The 14419-nt window shown below is 38.5% G+C and overlaps 1 pseudogene; it reads right to left on the reverse strand.

Moving 5' to 3' along the window:
- Positions 1-2870: 2870 nt before the first annotated feature.
- LOC148955270 (histone H2A-like) lies at positions 2871-8304 on the reverse strand (annotated as a pseudogene).
- Between the last annotated feature and the right edge of the window lie 6115 nt (positions 8305-14419).

Below are 14419 nucleotides of genomic sequence, written 5' to 3' on the forward strand. Positions count from 1 at the left end.
CGACTACTTGTGACCACGACTACTTACAACGCTGACTACTTGTGACTGCGACTACAACTACTTGCGACTGCTTGAAAATTGTATTTTCTAACTTTTTTTTCCTTTTTTTGCTTTTTTGCTGTTTATTGATGAGTTTTTCTCTGTGGATGACCGATCATTAGACAGAATATCATATTAGTTTGCAAATGACGTCATTCGAGAGCTTCTTTAAGGAAAAAAACATCAGATTTTTTTTCAAAATAATGCACTTTGTAAGGAAATTAGTATATACAAGTAGAGTCTCATATAGCATTTGCTTTCTTAGAAAATGAGCATCTACTTGTAGAACCTTTTAGAGCATTCGAAGCAGCATAAAAGCCGTCTAATGACCACTGTATGCAGTAAAAACAGCGTCCTGCAAACTACAGATTGAGTGAGTAGGCTATTTCTCTATTGTCTAGCAATAAAACTGAAAAATTATATAATATATCCTTTTTCTATTTATTTTCGCTACAACAAAATTTGATACAAAATTTAATAATAATTTACCAGTTCGTATGTAACAGAATTACTTTAATTTTTATTTGCGTTCATTGAATTGTCTTGTATCTACCATTTATCTCTTTTTATTTTTGCCGACCTGTCTATGGATCACAAATAGTTCAAATAACTGGAAACATACTTCACACCGCCAGACCAAACTAATTCGACCCTTGTTGAATCGAAAACATTGCAGTGATAAATTTTTTTAATTGACATGCGATACAAGAAAAACTCACTCCGAGAGTGACATGAAATAGGAACAAAAATCCAGGAACAAGGTACCGATTAAAAAGGCCAATCGAAGATTCTGTCCCCGTCAAGAGATTTGTTTTCAGCATATCAGCAATTAACTTGCGAGAGATGAAGCTACTCCAGAGTAACCATTTGTCTTTAGAAGATAAGTGCCTTGGCGAAAGATAAGTGACCCTATTTGCTGAAGAAAAGATTCACCTTGACTGAGATCCAATTAAAAAGGTTTTCATACGATTTATGGTAACAGAGAGGTAAGATCTTTTTTTTCTCACCATCCACACGGCTATGGATGGTGAGATCAATGAGCCAACATATAAATGCGTCTGTTATTTTTGTATGGTCTTGATGAACTTTTTGTTGCGAAAACAATATCTCTTCTTTTTTTCCTTGAGTTATTAAAAAGAAAAAATAATAATAAAAAAATAAGCTTGTTCAACTGAAAATAAGGAGCAATATTGAAACTTAAAATAAACAGACATTATTGCGTATAAGGGGGGCTGCCCTCACATCAGCCCCTTGCTCTTTGCGCTAAAGTTTGACTTTTTGTCCCAGTTCCTTAAGAATGACTGCTGAAAAACAAGGACCGTTGAATTAGAGCAAGAAGCTTTTTTAAATCACCAGAAAAACTTCACGGATCGAGCGCGGTACTGAGGAGGTGGCAGCCCGACCTAGTGTAAGGTACAATTACTGTTTGTTTTCAGTTTTAATGTTACTCTTTACTGTTAGTTGAGACGATTTTTTGTTTCTTCTTTTTTCTTTTTTGCCGAATTTCTGATCGTTCTTTAAATCACACTGACGATCAAATTAAATAATCTCAAATCATCGTATAAAATCATGTGTATAAAATCGGCTGGGTACAAAAGGTTGGGGCTGTTCCGGTGTCATGATACGGTTTGGGGTTTCCACTTCGTCATCAGTTCCTCTCTCAGTTCCTATCCCCGATAGGGAAGTCCTGCTTACGTGGCATCAATGTGGCACGAGTTTTCCTAAACAAAACTGTGACTGGTAACAGCAGCACAGGGTGACCTTGAGGAGTGGCACCCCTTTAGCAAATAATAGCTTAGTAAACGACATAGCATTTGCACTTGATTCTGATGAACGGATAATGAAGTAGGAAAACTAGTAGCATTAGTAGTGTTGTATTAGTAGTAGTTGTAACAGTAGTAGCAGCAGTATTAATAATAGTTGTAGCATGTACACGTTGTCTTTTGGTCATTTGAAACCTCAAGATACCCTGGAAGTTTCACCTTGATATGGTAAGCCGTTTCAAAATTATTGCTGATGTGCCTTTTGACCCCCTTTTGACGCCATTTTCATTTTAATACTCTTAGCCTTACAAGAAGTTGCAATTGAAGTGGTAGTTGGAGTAGTTTAGCAGTAGTAGTAGTATGAGTAAAAGTAGCGGTGGTAGTAATGTTACTAATAGCATGCATATATTAACTTTTGGTCAATTGATCTTCCCCCTTAAGCCTTCTCTGAAAAGCTCCAAATTGGTACCTAAATCTATTTTTGAGATACGTCCATTTGACATTTTGCATGCACATACTACTGCTACTACTACTAATGACTCACAGGAGTACCAAGCCGCCTGAGGCCAACACAGTTACACACGCTCCTCATCCACCCAAATCGATTCAAAGCCTCCCTCTATACACCCTCCCAGGAAGTTCTCATTTCTTTTAAATCTTTCTTTATGACCTCCTCCCACACCAACTGCGGATGGCCTGCTTTCAGTTTAGCCCTAGACGGTTGGCTGAAAAGGACAAGCTTTGGCAACCTGTCATCCTTCATCCACAGGACGTGCCCTAGCCATCTCAACGTTTCTCTCATTATAGCCCTAGAAATCGGGATTGAACCGCACTTTTCCCACAGCCAACTGTTTGAAATACGGTCAGTCAGCCGGGTACCAAGAAAAATTCGTACGCAATTTCTCTGGAAAAGATCTAACAAATCTTCATCCGCTTTTCGTTGCGCCAATGCTTCAGAACCGTATTTGACCACTGTCATTACTGTAGCTTCCAACATCCTAATCTTGGTTTGCAGACTTATCTTCATATTCTTCCAAACTTTCTTTTAACTGGGAAAAGAGTTTTCTTTTAACCCTGGACCTTGGCTATTCTACTGTTAACATCTTCATTGCTCCCACAGTCTTTACTAGTAATGCTGCTAAGGCAAGTGAAGCTGTTTACCTGATCAATCTTTGCGTTACCCAACGTCACCTTTTCATTCCTAGCCTTAGCGATTTAGTCTCCTTAGCATTAATTTTCAAACCTATTCTAGCACCCTGAACTCGCAAAACCTCTAAATGTTCATTCATTTTTTTCACACTTTCATCTAGGCTAGGATACCATCTATCTCTATTTCTACCAACCTGGACGTTAAAATCTCCTATTAAAAACACCATATTTCTACCTGTGACCCTGTCTATTTGCTCCTGCTAGTGGAACCGTTAAGCATAAAAATCGTGCAGTTCTGGCAAAAAGCACGAAAATTAGTGGAAATATACATTAAAGCACGGGGAATCTAATGGTGACAGGAAGCACGTCCAGCGGACGCTCTATAGCACCTTTACGAGCGCCCGAAGCGCTAAAAAATACACACGCTTACCAGCATCTCTACAGAAGCATCAAAAATGTCTGAATATACATTTTAAGATATGGCGATTCCAGTGCTGTGCTATATCATAGGCAGCGCAATAGCGCTGCCTAAGTAAAAAACGATGTTGGCACAACGTATTTTTTATTTGTTTATTTATTTTTTCCTTTAGACCAGGGCACTTCGTATTGAAGGAGTTGTCGCAGAAACTTCGAAAAGGGCTCATTCGATTGGAAATTCGATTGGACATTCGAGTGGCTTGTGCCTTTTTTAATAGTCGAAAGTGATAGGAAGGCAACTAAAACCCTTTCTACGCCCACCATTTCCCCAAACACATCCAATCCAAATTTTGAGATAGCCATTTTCTTCAACGTAGTTGATTTCCAGATAGAAATTATGTTTCCGAGGAGGACACTCCCCCAAAACTCTCAGGGCAAGGGTTGTAAGTAATGCCCTGGGGCCATATAAGGTTTTTATAGAAAGCTTTGTCGAACAAACTTCAAAAAGAGCTCATTCGATTTGAAATTGAAAGAGCTAGTGCCCTTTATAAAAGTCAAAAGTGATTGGAGGGCAACTAACTCCCCTCTCACGCCCACCTTTTCCCCAATTACATCAAATCAAAATTTTGAGATAGCCATTTTTTTCAACGTAATTGAAAGTTCTGAAAATTAGGTGTTTGAGGATGATAACCCCCACAACCCTCAGGGAAAGGTTTATAAGTTATGCCCTGGGGGCATATAAGGTTTTAATAGAAACGAGCAGAAATTAATTGAGTAGGGTTCTAAACCCTATGCTTTCTAAAAGCTAGAAAATGATTTTCGCTTTACTGAAATAAATTATCTTAAATCTTTTCCCTTTTATAAATTTAAGGAATCAAAAATTAATTAAGATTTTAAGGAATAAATATCAGTATATGTAAATTAAGCTGGTAGTGAACATTTTTTGTCAGTAAATTCATTTTATTTTTTTTTCAGTAAAATATAGATTATATTCTGGCTTTTAGAAATCATAGGGTTTAGAACCCTACTCAGGTTAATTTCTGCTCGTTTTGAGTTTGACTTATTTTAATTTTTGTTTGTTTTGGGTTTCATTTATTTATTAATACTGATTTGTGACAGTTGTATGCTTGGTAGATTATTCGATTCTATTTTTGTTCATTTTTGGTTTAATGGAGTTGTTTACATTATTTTGAAAAGCTTATTTTGTGCAAAAAGTTTTTTTGATTAACAAAAAGTAAAGGATCGCTCTGAAGCGCGCAATAGAGCGCTAACAAAAGCGCAAAGTAGGAGTGTCAATCCCATGTAATACCTAAACAGGCAAAAACATAGTTTAGAGTACTAGAAATCTGAAGATTACAAGCAACAGCTCGAGTCTGCGTGTCAAAGCGCAAATTTTTGCGCTCAAAAACCGCGCAAAAAGTGCAAAACTGTTGGAAAGTTTGAAGAAACTCCGGAAAAAGTGGTAATGTGATACAGAGTATGGGGAACCCAAATCACAAGTAGAGAGTCGAGCGATCGCTTTATAGCACCTTCGCAATCGCTGAAAAGTACGTTAAAAGTGCAAAACTCATCTAATTGTTACAGAAAGTTCAGATTTAATAGAAACACAGTTTGAAATACCGAGAGTCGAGTGGTGTTGAATAAAAAGTGAATCTGTAAGCCAGAATCTGGCCCTGACATGTCTTAATGCCCCCTTCAAGCGCGAAAATAGAAAAAATTCCAAAACATTAGTTTCTTAAAACAAGCGATAATTCGAAATGACATCGAACATGCAATATGAAGCGCGATTTAGAGCGTCCAGCAGAGCCAATGACGCTTAATGACACGACAACAATGAAGGATTTCGAACACACATAGAGACTTACATTTTTCGTTGGCACTTTTTCGGAGATGCGCAACCAAAAAAGCTATTTCCGTTTGCCTCTTAGCTAACTTGTCTTGATTGTCATTGTTATCGGAAAATGCAATAAAAAAAAGGGCAATAATTATCACATAATACGGTGCTTCACTGAGATATCAGATCACATGTTGAGCAACCTAAATTCTAAGTTATGCTTAAGCCTTAAAAGGGACATAAAAATACATAATACATAAAAATTCATTATACTTGGCAGGACCCATGGCAAGAACATAACTCGATGCATTCAAGTTAGCTGCTCTTGTGAGGAGACCAAAGCCCATTGCTACTCTTTTCCCATTCGTAATCGTTAGGGCTCTTTTCGGGAATAATGGCAAGATGAGAACTGGACCATACCTGGGCCTGAATGTAAGCATGCCGAATGTGCTGGTTTAGCGCATCCTGGGTTGGTGGAAGTCTGTCCAATGATGATCCTTTTTTGGTGAACAGATACTTCCTCAACTTGTTTACCGACTTTTTCCCACTGGATCTGTCATATACAAGCACAGTGAACTTTATAATCTGCGCAAAGTCGTTTTCAGTGAGCTTTTTAAGAGGAGAAGACAGGTGGTTGAAGACCGGTGTTATGGCACTGTGCGCTTCCCGTGCTTTCCAAAACCCTCCTTTGCGATGCCACAGGAATGCGAAAACAGTGCCGCAGCCACTTAAAGCTTGAAAAAAGCAGTGACTGCACTTTTTCTTCGCCACGTGCAGTTGCTATGTCGTGAACAACAATGTAGCGGAAACTCTTCCCTTGGCCGTATGCTACGTACAGTTGATCAGCCAAAATAAGAAAGTGCTTTGCGATGAGTAGAACAACTACATATGAATCAACCGTTCTAACAGTGATGAATTTCATGTTGCAACGCACTTGATCAAGGCAGTGTAGGACTATCCTACTATCTCCCTCCTCTTATTCATCCGTTAGGATGAATTTCAGCCAAGTCAGTTGGAATTGTACCTTGCACTATCACCAGAAGTCACGACAACCAAGTGATTGGTAACAGTGTCGCCATTCTTTTTTGCCATGAACTTGAATAGATTCTGCTTGTTGTCTGAACACTGAAGGAAACTAGTCCAGTTTTTTGGAATTGGCGTTCTTTCTTCAGTCTTTGTCAGATACATAGCCTTGCCGCGCTTTTCTCTATAGATGTTTTCAAACTGTCGGACTTATAAACGCCAAAGACGACGTCAACTTGCTGTGTTTCACTTTTGAACTTCTTACGAAGATATTGGCAGATTTCTTCTGTAACATGTTCGGCAAACGTCTTGCTTTTTGCCTTTATAAGGTTGACTGGGACAGCACCATCAAAAACCTTGAAATCAGTGTGAGGTTTCTCGGTCACAACTTCAGAAGAATAAGCTGTATAAAGAGTTACAATATCAGACTTCGTGCCGAATCTCAGATTACCCCGATCAGAGATTGAATGAGGGAAAGGCTGGTTCTCGTGTTTGAAAAACTTCCAAGTCTGCGCCTCTGGTGTTGCAGCCAATATAGAGTTTGGTAAATAGAGCCGAATCTGACTTGGTTATCTGAAGGATCGATTTCGACTTCGATATCGATGATGAAACGGGAGTTGAAAATACTGGCATCTTGTTTTGGCGTATCGGTGAATCAATAGGCTTTGCACTTTTTACAAAACGTTCTTCCACAAAAGTATCATGCTGGGATTAGTCAACACTTTCCAGACTAAGGTAGCTACTGATGGCACGACAATGAGGTACTCTCTCGGAGTCGATGGAAATGAAACTGTCATACATACTTTCGAGAGGATTACCCCCTTCTATTAGGATACTTACATGGTTTTTAGTGTTGGTCAGGAACCTCTTCTGAAATGGAGAGCCCATTCCGTGATCTCCTGAAGTTAGCTGTTCCTTCACATTTCGGATCGCTCGGAAAACAGAAATTGTTATGTTTTGGTAGCGCGGCTGCTAAACTTGCGCTTTTTTAGCACCTCGGGTGCTTTAAATAACGCTATAGACTAATCGCTCGACTTCATACCGATCACCATTGGGCTCCCCATATTTCATACTATATTTTCACTTTTTTCGGAGTTTCTCAAAACTTCTTATCAGTTTTGCGCTTTTTGCGCACTTTTGAGCGCCCAACTACACACTTGGACAGACAAACTCGAGCTGCTTTTTGTAATAGTCGAACTTCTAGTACTTTAAACTATGTTTTTGCCAGTTTTGTATTCCATGGAATAGGCGCTTCCATTTTGCACTTTACGCGGTTTTTTAGCGCTCTATTGCGCGCTTCAGAGCAATCCGTTGCTTTTTGTTTAGCTGCCAATGGAGTCTCCATATCTTAAAACAAATTGTCAGAAGTTTGGACGCGTCTGTAGAGAGACTGGCAAACTTTATCTTTTTTGTAGTTTCAGGTTCTCGCAAAGGCACTTTTGAGCGTCCGCCTGACGTGCTTCCCGTAACCATTGGATTCCCCGTGCCTTAATCTGTATATCCACCAATTCTGGTGCTTTTTCCCAGAAGTGAACGATTTTAGTGATATTTTCCGTTTAACAGCCTCACTTCTTGGCTAGAAGGACTGCTTGAATGTTGGGCAAAACGCCTCCTTGGACAATGGTAACCCTTGACAGGAGCTTGTTCAGTTCTTCGTCGTATCTAATGGCAAGCTGAAGGTGACGAGGAATGATACGACTTTTTTGTTGTCTCGTGCAGCATTGCCAGCAAGCTCAAGGACCTCGGCAGCCAAATACTCCATCACTGATGCAAGGTAAACGGGTGACCCTGCACCAACTCTTTCCGCATAGTTGCCCTTTCTCAGAAGACGGTGAATCCTTCCTTTTCCTTCTGAAAAAAAACGGCAAGCCCCCAAAATGTTTCTACCTTTGATGACTAGGCTACCCTATAGCTTTATTACTAGGTAAATATGAAAAAGCCCCCTTTTTTCATTTTCGTTTTTACATTTAGTAGGCTCAGAAGACGGTGAATCCTTCCTACTGGGAATTGGAGACCTGCCCTGTTTGAACGGGACTTTGCCTTTCCTTTGACTTTTCCACCCTTTCCTCTTTCTGACATGGTTCATAGGTTATGAAATTCGCTTTGACTCTAGTCTCAACTAATTTAAAATGATGAAGGTGACGAGGAATGATATGAGTTTTTTTGTTTCTCTTTCTCAGAAGACGGCGGATCCTTCCTACTGGGAAACTTGCGAGAGAAAGCCCCCTTTTTTCATTCAGTCTGCTTCCTTTTATAGCTTTGTTATTCCCATGTGGTCACATGCAATAGTGTCATATAGCTAAGTTGTGCACCTTGTCATTTAGCTGCACCAAATACTCCATCACTGCTGCAAGCTAAACGGGGACCCCTGTGCCAACTTCCTCTATATAGTTTATATTTATCGGAAGAAGGTGCATCCTTCCTACATAGAATTTTGCGAGAGAAAGTCCCCTTTTTCCATTTAGTCTGCTTCCTTTTATAGCTCTGTTCTTCCCATGTGGTCACATACAATAGTGTCATTTAGCTAAGTTGTGCACCTTGTCATTTAGTTGCACCAAATACTCCATCACTGCTGCAATGTAAACGGGTGCCCCTGCACCAACTCGCTCTGCATAGTTTCTCTTTCTCAGAAGACGGTGGATCCTTCCTACTGGGAATCTTGTGAGAGAAAGTCCCCTTTTTATTTAGTCTGCTTCCTTTTATAGCTCTGTTATTCCCATGTGGTCACATGCAATACTGTCATATAGCTAAGTTGTGCACCTTGTCATTTAGCTGCAACAAATACTCCATCACTGCTGCAAGGTAAACGGGTGCCCCTGCAACAACTTGCTTTGCATAGTTTCTCTTTATCAGAAGACGGTGGATCCTTCCTACCGTGAATCGTACGAGAGAAAGCCCCCTTTTTTAATTCAGTCTGCTTCCTTTTATTGCTTTATTCTTCCCATGTGGTCACATGCAATAGTGTCATTTAGCTAATTTGTGCACCTTGTGATTTAGCTGCAGCAAATACTCCATCTCTGCTGCAAGGTAAATGGGTGCCCCTGCACCAACTCGCTCTGCATAGTTTTTTTTCTCAGAAGACGGTGGATTAGGTTAAGTAAAATCCTTCTGAGTCACTAGTATCTCGTATCTCCGTCAGTCGGTTCTTCATCGGCAAATACTACTGTAACTGATACCCTGAACTTTTTAGTTATAAAACAAGCAATTAGTATTCTATTATTAATACCTTTCAAGCATAAACAAGACTTAGTAGCTTCCTTATTCATCATGAGCCCTACTCCCTTTCGATGTATCCCATCCCTCTTGCCTGAGTAAATAGCGATGCGTAAATGCTGAGTAAATTATATGCAGTCAAGTAATTCTTGCCTGCATATAATATAACGACACGTATATACACATAGAGTCTTTTGATCTACATCTCTCCCCTCACCCTAGCACACAATCAGAGGTCCACTTGGCCTCTCAACATCCCTGAAAGCTTCAGATTGATCCCCCGAACCATCCCCGAGATATTGCTAATACGCTATTCTGGTAACCTGGGTGATTTGAGACAGTGAAAGCTACAACCCCCCCCCCCCCCTCCACCCATTTCCAAATTTGTGGTCACCCCCTGCAATGTCTTTAAAGTTTAGAATCAACCCACGTCTTGTTTTACCCCACCTCAAAGAAAAGATTCGTGGTGCATTTCTCCCCTTAACATCCCCTAAAGTTCTAACTTAAGCCCTTAGCCTTTTCCTGAAATATTGCAGATATACTGCTTTGATAGCCAGGCATCATATAGTATCTTTTGATTTACATTGCTGCTTAACCATGAGTAGAATCAACCTCCATTGGGGCGCACTATGCAATAATGTTAAGGTGGATCAGAGGTAAAAAAAAATATTCCAATAAACTCTCGGAAAACTCCCTAGTAGCTCCAAGCTGACTGAACAATTAATACCAACCTTGCCTTTCTACTTCTACTTTCTCTTTTCTACTAAATTCTATGTGTGAACAATGTGTAATCACATCCTTTAGTGACTTTCCCATGGGGCTGGGGGGGGGGTTCATGTTGAGTCCGGAGGCATACTTGTATCTTTAGATTTATTCTTAATAAAAAGGCAATCTCAAAATTTGATCTAATACTTTGGGAGGGTGTGGAGTTGGCTGAGGTGGAAGGAACCACGGGAGGGGGCTGGTTACCCTTCCGGCACTTTTGGCCCATACAAAGGGCACTTGAACATCCAAATTCCGATCGAGTGAGGTTAGATCCAAGTTTCTACTACTACGCCTTCCATTTAAAGAAACCAGGAGGAGGGGGAAAGGTATAATAATATAACTAAATAATACAAGTGATATAGAGGGCGAATGCTTTGCCTATGAAAATTTTCACCCGCTTGAAGTTTTACTTCATTCGTTATAATACAATTTTTGACGAGTGTTAATTTTGCGTCTTAATATGGTTTTATACTTTTCCTTTTTATCTTAATGAATGGAAAATATACGAAAACCATAGAAACAATTACTTTGACGTGTCAGCTTATTTGCGCTCTGTTCGTACTTACGTACTTTCGATTTACCTTTTAACCTAAATGGATCCTGTTTATTTTCTCATCACTGCCATTTTTTGTTTTCACTCATTTGGGAATAGGGGTCGCTCTTTCCAAGATGTCACTACTGAGGTAAATTGTTATAAGTCTTATCTTGAATAAGATAATATATCTTGAATAAGTTTTAAAATAATAAAAGGATTTACCGAGAAGATTTTTTTTAAATAAGACGATTAACTATTTTGCAGAGGGTTTAATAAGTACGTACATAACAGTTTTAAGTTTCCTAAACTAGATATGTGGTTCTGCTTGGTTTAACTCGGGAAGTTTCTGCACTTCAGTTTTATTTTATGCAAGAATATTTGACTATTTAAATAATTTTCTTGTAATCATAATACATAAAAATATAAATATATAATAATTATAAAAACTGCTGGAGTGCTCTTGCTAAATCATTTGATACATTTCATGCTCTATGGATGTTCTTCTATAGCATGAATAATTTCAACGACAACGTTGAAACCTTGGGTGTGTTTATTCCTGTCGAAACATAATGTGCCGTAAAAAAAACCCTAGCTGCATTGAATAGCTGAAGAGGTATTGCCTTTAAACGGAGTGAATGATTGAATATTAACAGTCCATTGACAATTTTTTATATTGCAAGTTTTTCTTCCCATCGTATGCCTATTCCGTTTTTAGACTGCGAAAAGAATTTTGTTTAGAAGGGGCGTAGGCAATTCAAAATGAAAACTCAGTTTGGGCCTACCACAAATTTATCCATTAAATTCTTTGGTTTATGCACAGGAAATGTAATCAAACAGTTCGTGGTAACGAACTATAATTAAGGAACGACTCGGCCCAATAATAGCCGAAACACTAAAAAACAGAATTTTGATAACAATAGATACCCTACCTCATAAGAATGGGCTTTTTATACTGATTCCAAATATATAAAATCTATTAAGTGTGAAGTTACCAATCAAAAGCTACGAGCCGGAGAAAATTTGCCTGATTTTCAAAAAAGAGGGTAAATATCCCCAAAAAGTCTAGTGATCCAAATAAAAATTTCTCTGTCAGATTCAATATATCAGAAAACCCTATTGATGAGGTTTCAAGCTCCTATATACAAATATGCGGAATTTTGTATTTTTTGGACGAACAAAGATCACGGATGCATGATTAATATTTTTTTCCCCGGGGGATCGTATCGAACCAGTAGTTCTAGAAAATCGGAAGATTGCTCATTTGAACAGAAATCAGAAGTTATAGTCCCCTTTTTAAATGATTAATTAAAAAAAACAAGTTTTTTAAACTGAAAGTAAGGAGCGACAATAAAACTTAAAACGAACAGAAATTAGTCCGTATATGAAAGGGGCTATCCCCTCCTCAACACCTCGCTCTTTACGCTAAAGTTTTTTTATTGTTTTAAAAAATAAAGTTGTGAGACAGAGTCAAACTTTAGCGTAAAGAGCGAGGCGTTGAGGAGGGGACAGCCCTTTCATATACAGAATAATTTCTGTTCGTTTTAAGTTTTATTGTCGCTCCTTACTTTCAGTTTAAAAAACTTGTTTTTTTAATTTAATTGTTGAACGTTTTTGAATAAATACAGCTTTTGATCTTGGCTCACCGTACATGAATAATTAAAACAAAATTTGCATATTAATTTAATTTTATTTAGTTAAATGGCTTTCTCGAAACTTGTTGAATTATATTTACGAACGTTTTTCTTAGTAATAAATATACGTAGCTTACGAATTAACTTACGTAACGAACTTCTATATTCATATATTTTTAATTTGTATATTAGGGGATTCGCCCCCTAGTCAATAACTTGCTCTTTAAGTTAAATTTCAATTTTTGTTCCAATTCTTTAAAAATGACCGCTTAATCACAAACACTGTTAATTAGAATAATTAGCTCTTATGAAAGTACTAAAAAATCTTTGGCTTAAACAGTGAGGTATTGACTACGGGGTGAACCCAATCATATATGTAATATTTTCTGTTCGTTTGAAGTTTCGACGTTGCTGCTATTGCAGTTGAAATAGTTGTTTTTTTATATTAAATTTATGATCTTGCTTTAAATAATGCTGGGAAGTCCGGCGTCCCCTTCATAGCACTGTCCCTTCCCCCATGAAAACTTCCTTCATGTAAAGAGCCTCCCCCATCCCCCTCGCCCCCTCACCCCTTCCCGCCCCCTAAACATAACCCCTGAACACGTCTGTATACGTCCAAATAAACAAAACGATATGTTAACATGTGGTAAATTTCATAACTGTAATTCATCCCCCCCGGACCTTTGGGGGACTAAGTAATCCAACAAGACATATTTATTACGTTTTCGAACATGTTGAGAAAAATGGCTATCTCAAAATTTTGATCAGGTGACTTTGGGAAAAAAATGAGCGTGGGAGGGGGCCTAGTTGCCCTCCATTGTTTTTTGTCACTTAAAAAGGGCACTAGAACTTTTAATTTCCTTTCCAATGAGCCCTCCCACGATATTCTAGGACAACTGGGTCGATACGATCACCCCTGGGAAAAAGAAAACAAAAAACAAATAAACACGCATCCGTGATCTTTTTTCTGGCAAAAACTGCAAAATTTCACATTTTTCTATATGGGAGATTAAAACCTATACAGCAAGTTTTTATTATACGTATAATATTTTTGTGTGATTTTCTTTAAGTTTCTATAGCGTTTAAGGTGTCTTTCCTTATTTTCTCAAAAATCAGTCAAATTTTATCAGCACCTAACTTTTAGTAGGTAGAATTAAACTTAATTAAACTTATTTATTTGAAATCAGCATTAAAATCTGATTCTTTTGATGTATCTATTTGTATCAAAATACCGTTTTCTAGAGTTTAGGTTACCATTGAGACGGGTCGCTCCTTACTTACAGTTCGTTACCACGAACTGTTTGATAAAACAATTATAGGGCAATTAGCCACCCTCCCAAGCCCATTTTTCTCCAAAAACGTCTGGTCAAAATTTAAGATAGCCCTTTGATTCAGCATAGTTGAAAAGCCCAATAATTGTGGTTTTGGTGATGACATGACCCTTCAAAGTCCCTGAGGAAAGGGCTGTAAGTTACATAACTTGCCCGTATTGTTTACACATAGTATTTGTTAATGGGAAATATGCGGAACATTTTCAGGATAATTTTAGTCGGGGGGGGGGAGAGAATGGTTTATAGGGAGGAAGGCTTCCAGGGGGAATTTTCAAGAGAATTGTTACACGAGGGGGGGGGGAGGATTTCCAGACATGATTTGAAAAACGGTTAGAAACTAATTTAAAAAAAAGTTTTTGCAACGGAAAGTAAGGAGCAACAATAAAACTTAAAACGAATAGAAATTATTCTAGGGGGGCTACCCCTCGCTCAAATCAAATATTTCGAAAGGGGGAGAAAAAATCTCAAGCCCCCTTCACGCCCCTTTTTTTCAAAGTCGTCCGATCAAAATTGTGAGATAGACCTTTTATTCAGCATAGTTGAAGTAACTATGCCTCTGGGATAATATGACCCCCACAGTCCCTGGAGAACGGGCTTTAAGTTACAAAATTTACTCATTGTTTACATGTAATATTTTTCAGCGAGAATGGAATTGTCAGGAGGGAATTTTACGGGGGGGGGGGAATTGTACGTGGCAGGAACCTTCTACGGAGGAGTTT

Source organism: Artemia sp. Qi Xiang Cuo, chromosome 2 (assembly GCF_049724085.1).
Source record: "Artemia sp. Qi Xiang Cuo chromosome 2, ASM4972408v1, whole genome shotgun sequence".
Taxonomy (NCBI): Eukaryota; Metazoa; Arthropoda; class Branchiopoda; order Anostraca; family Artemiidae; genus Artemia; species Artemia sp. Qi Xiang Cuo.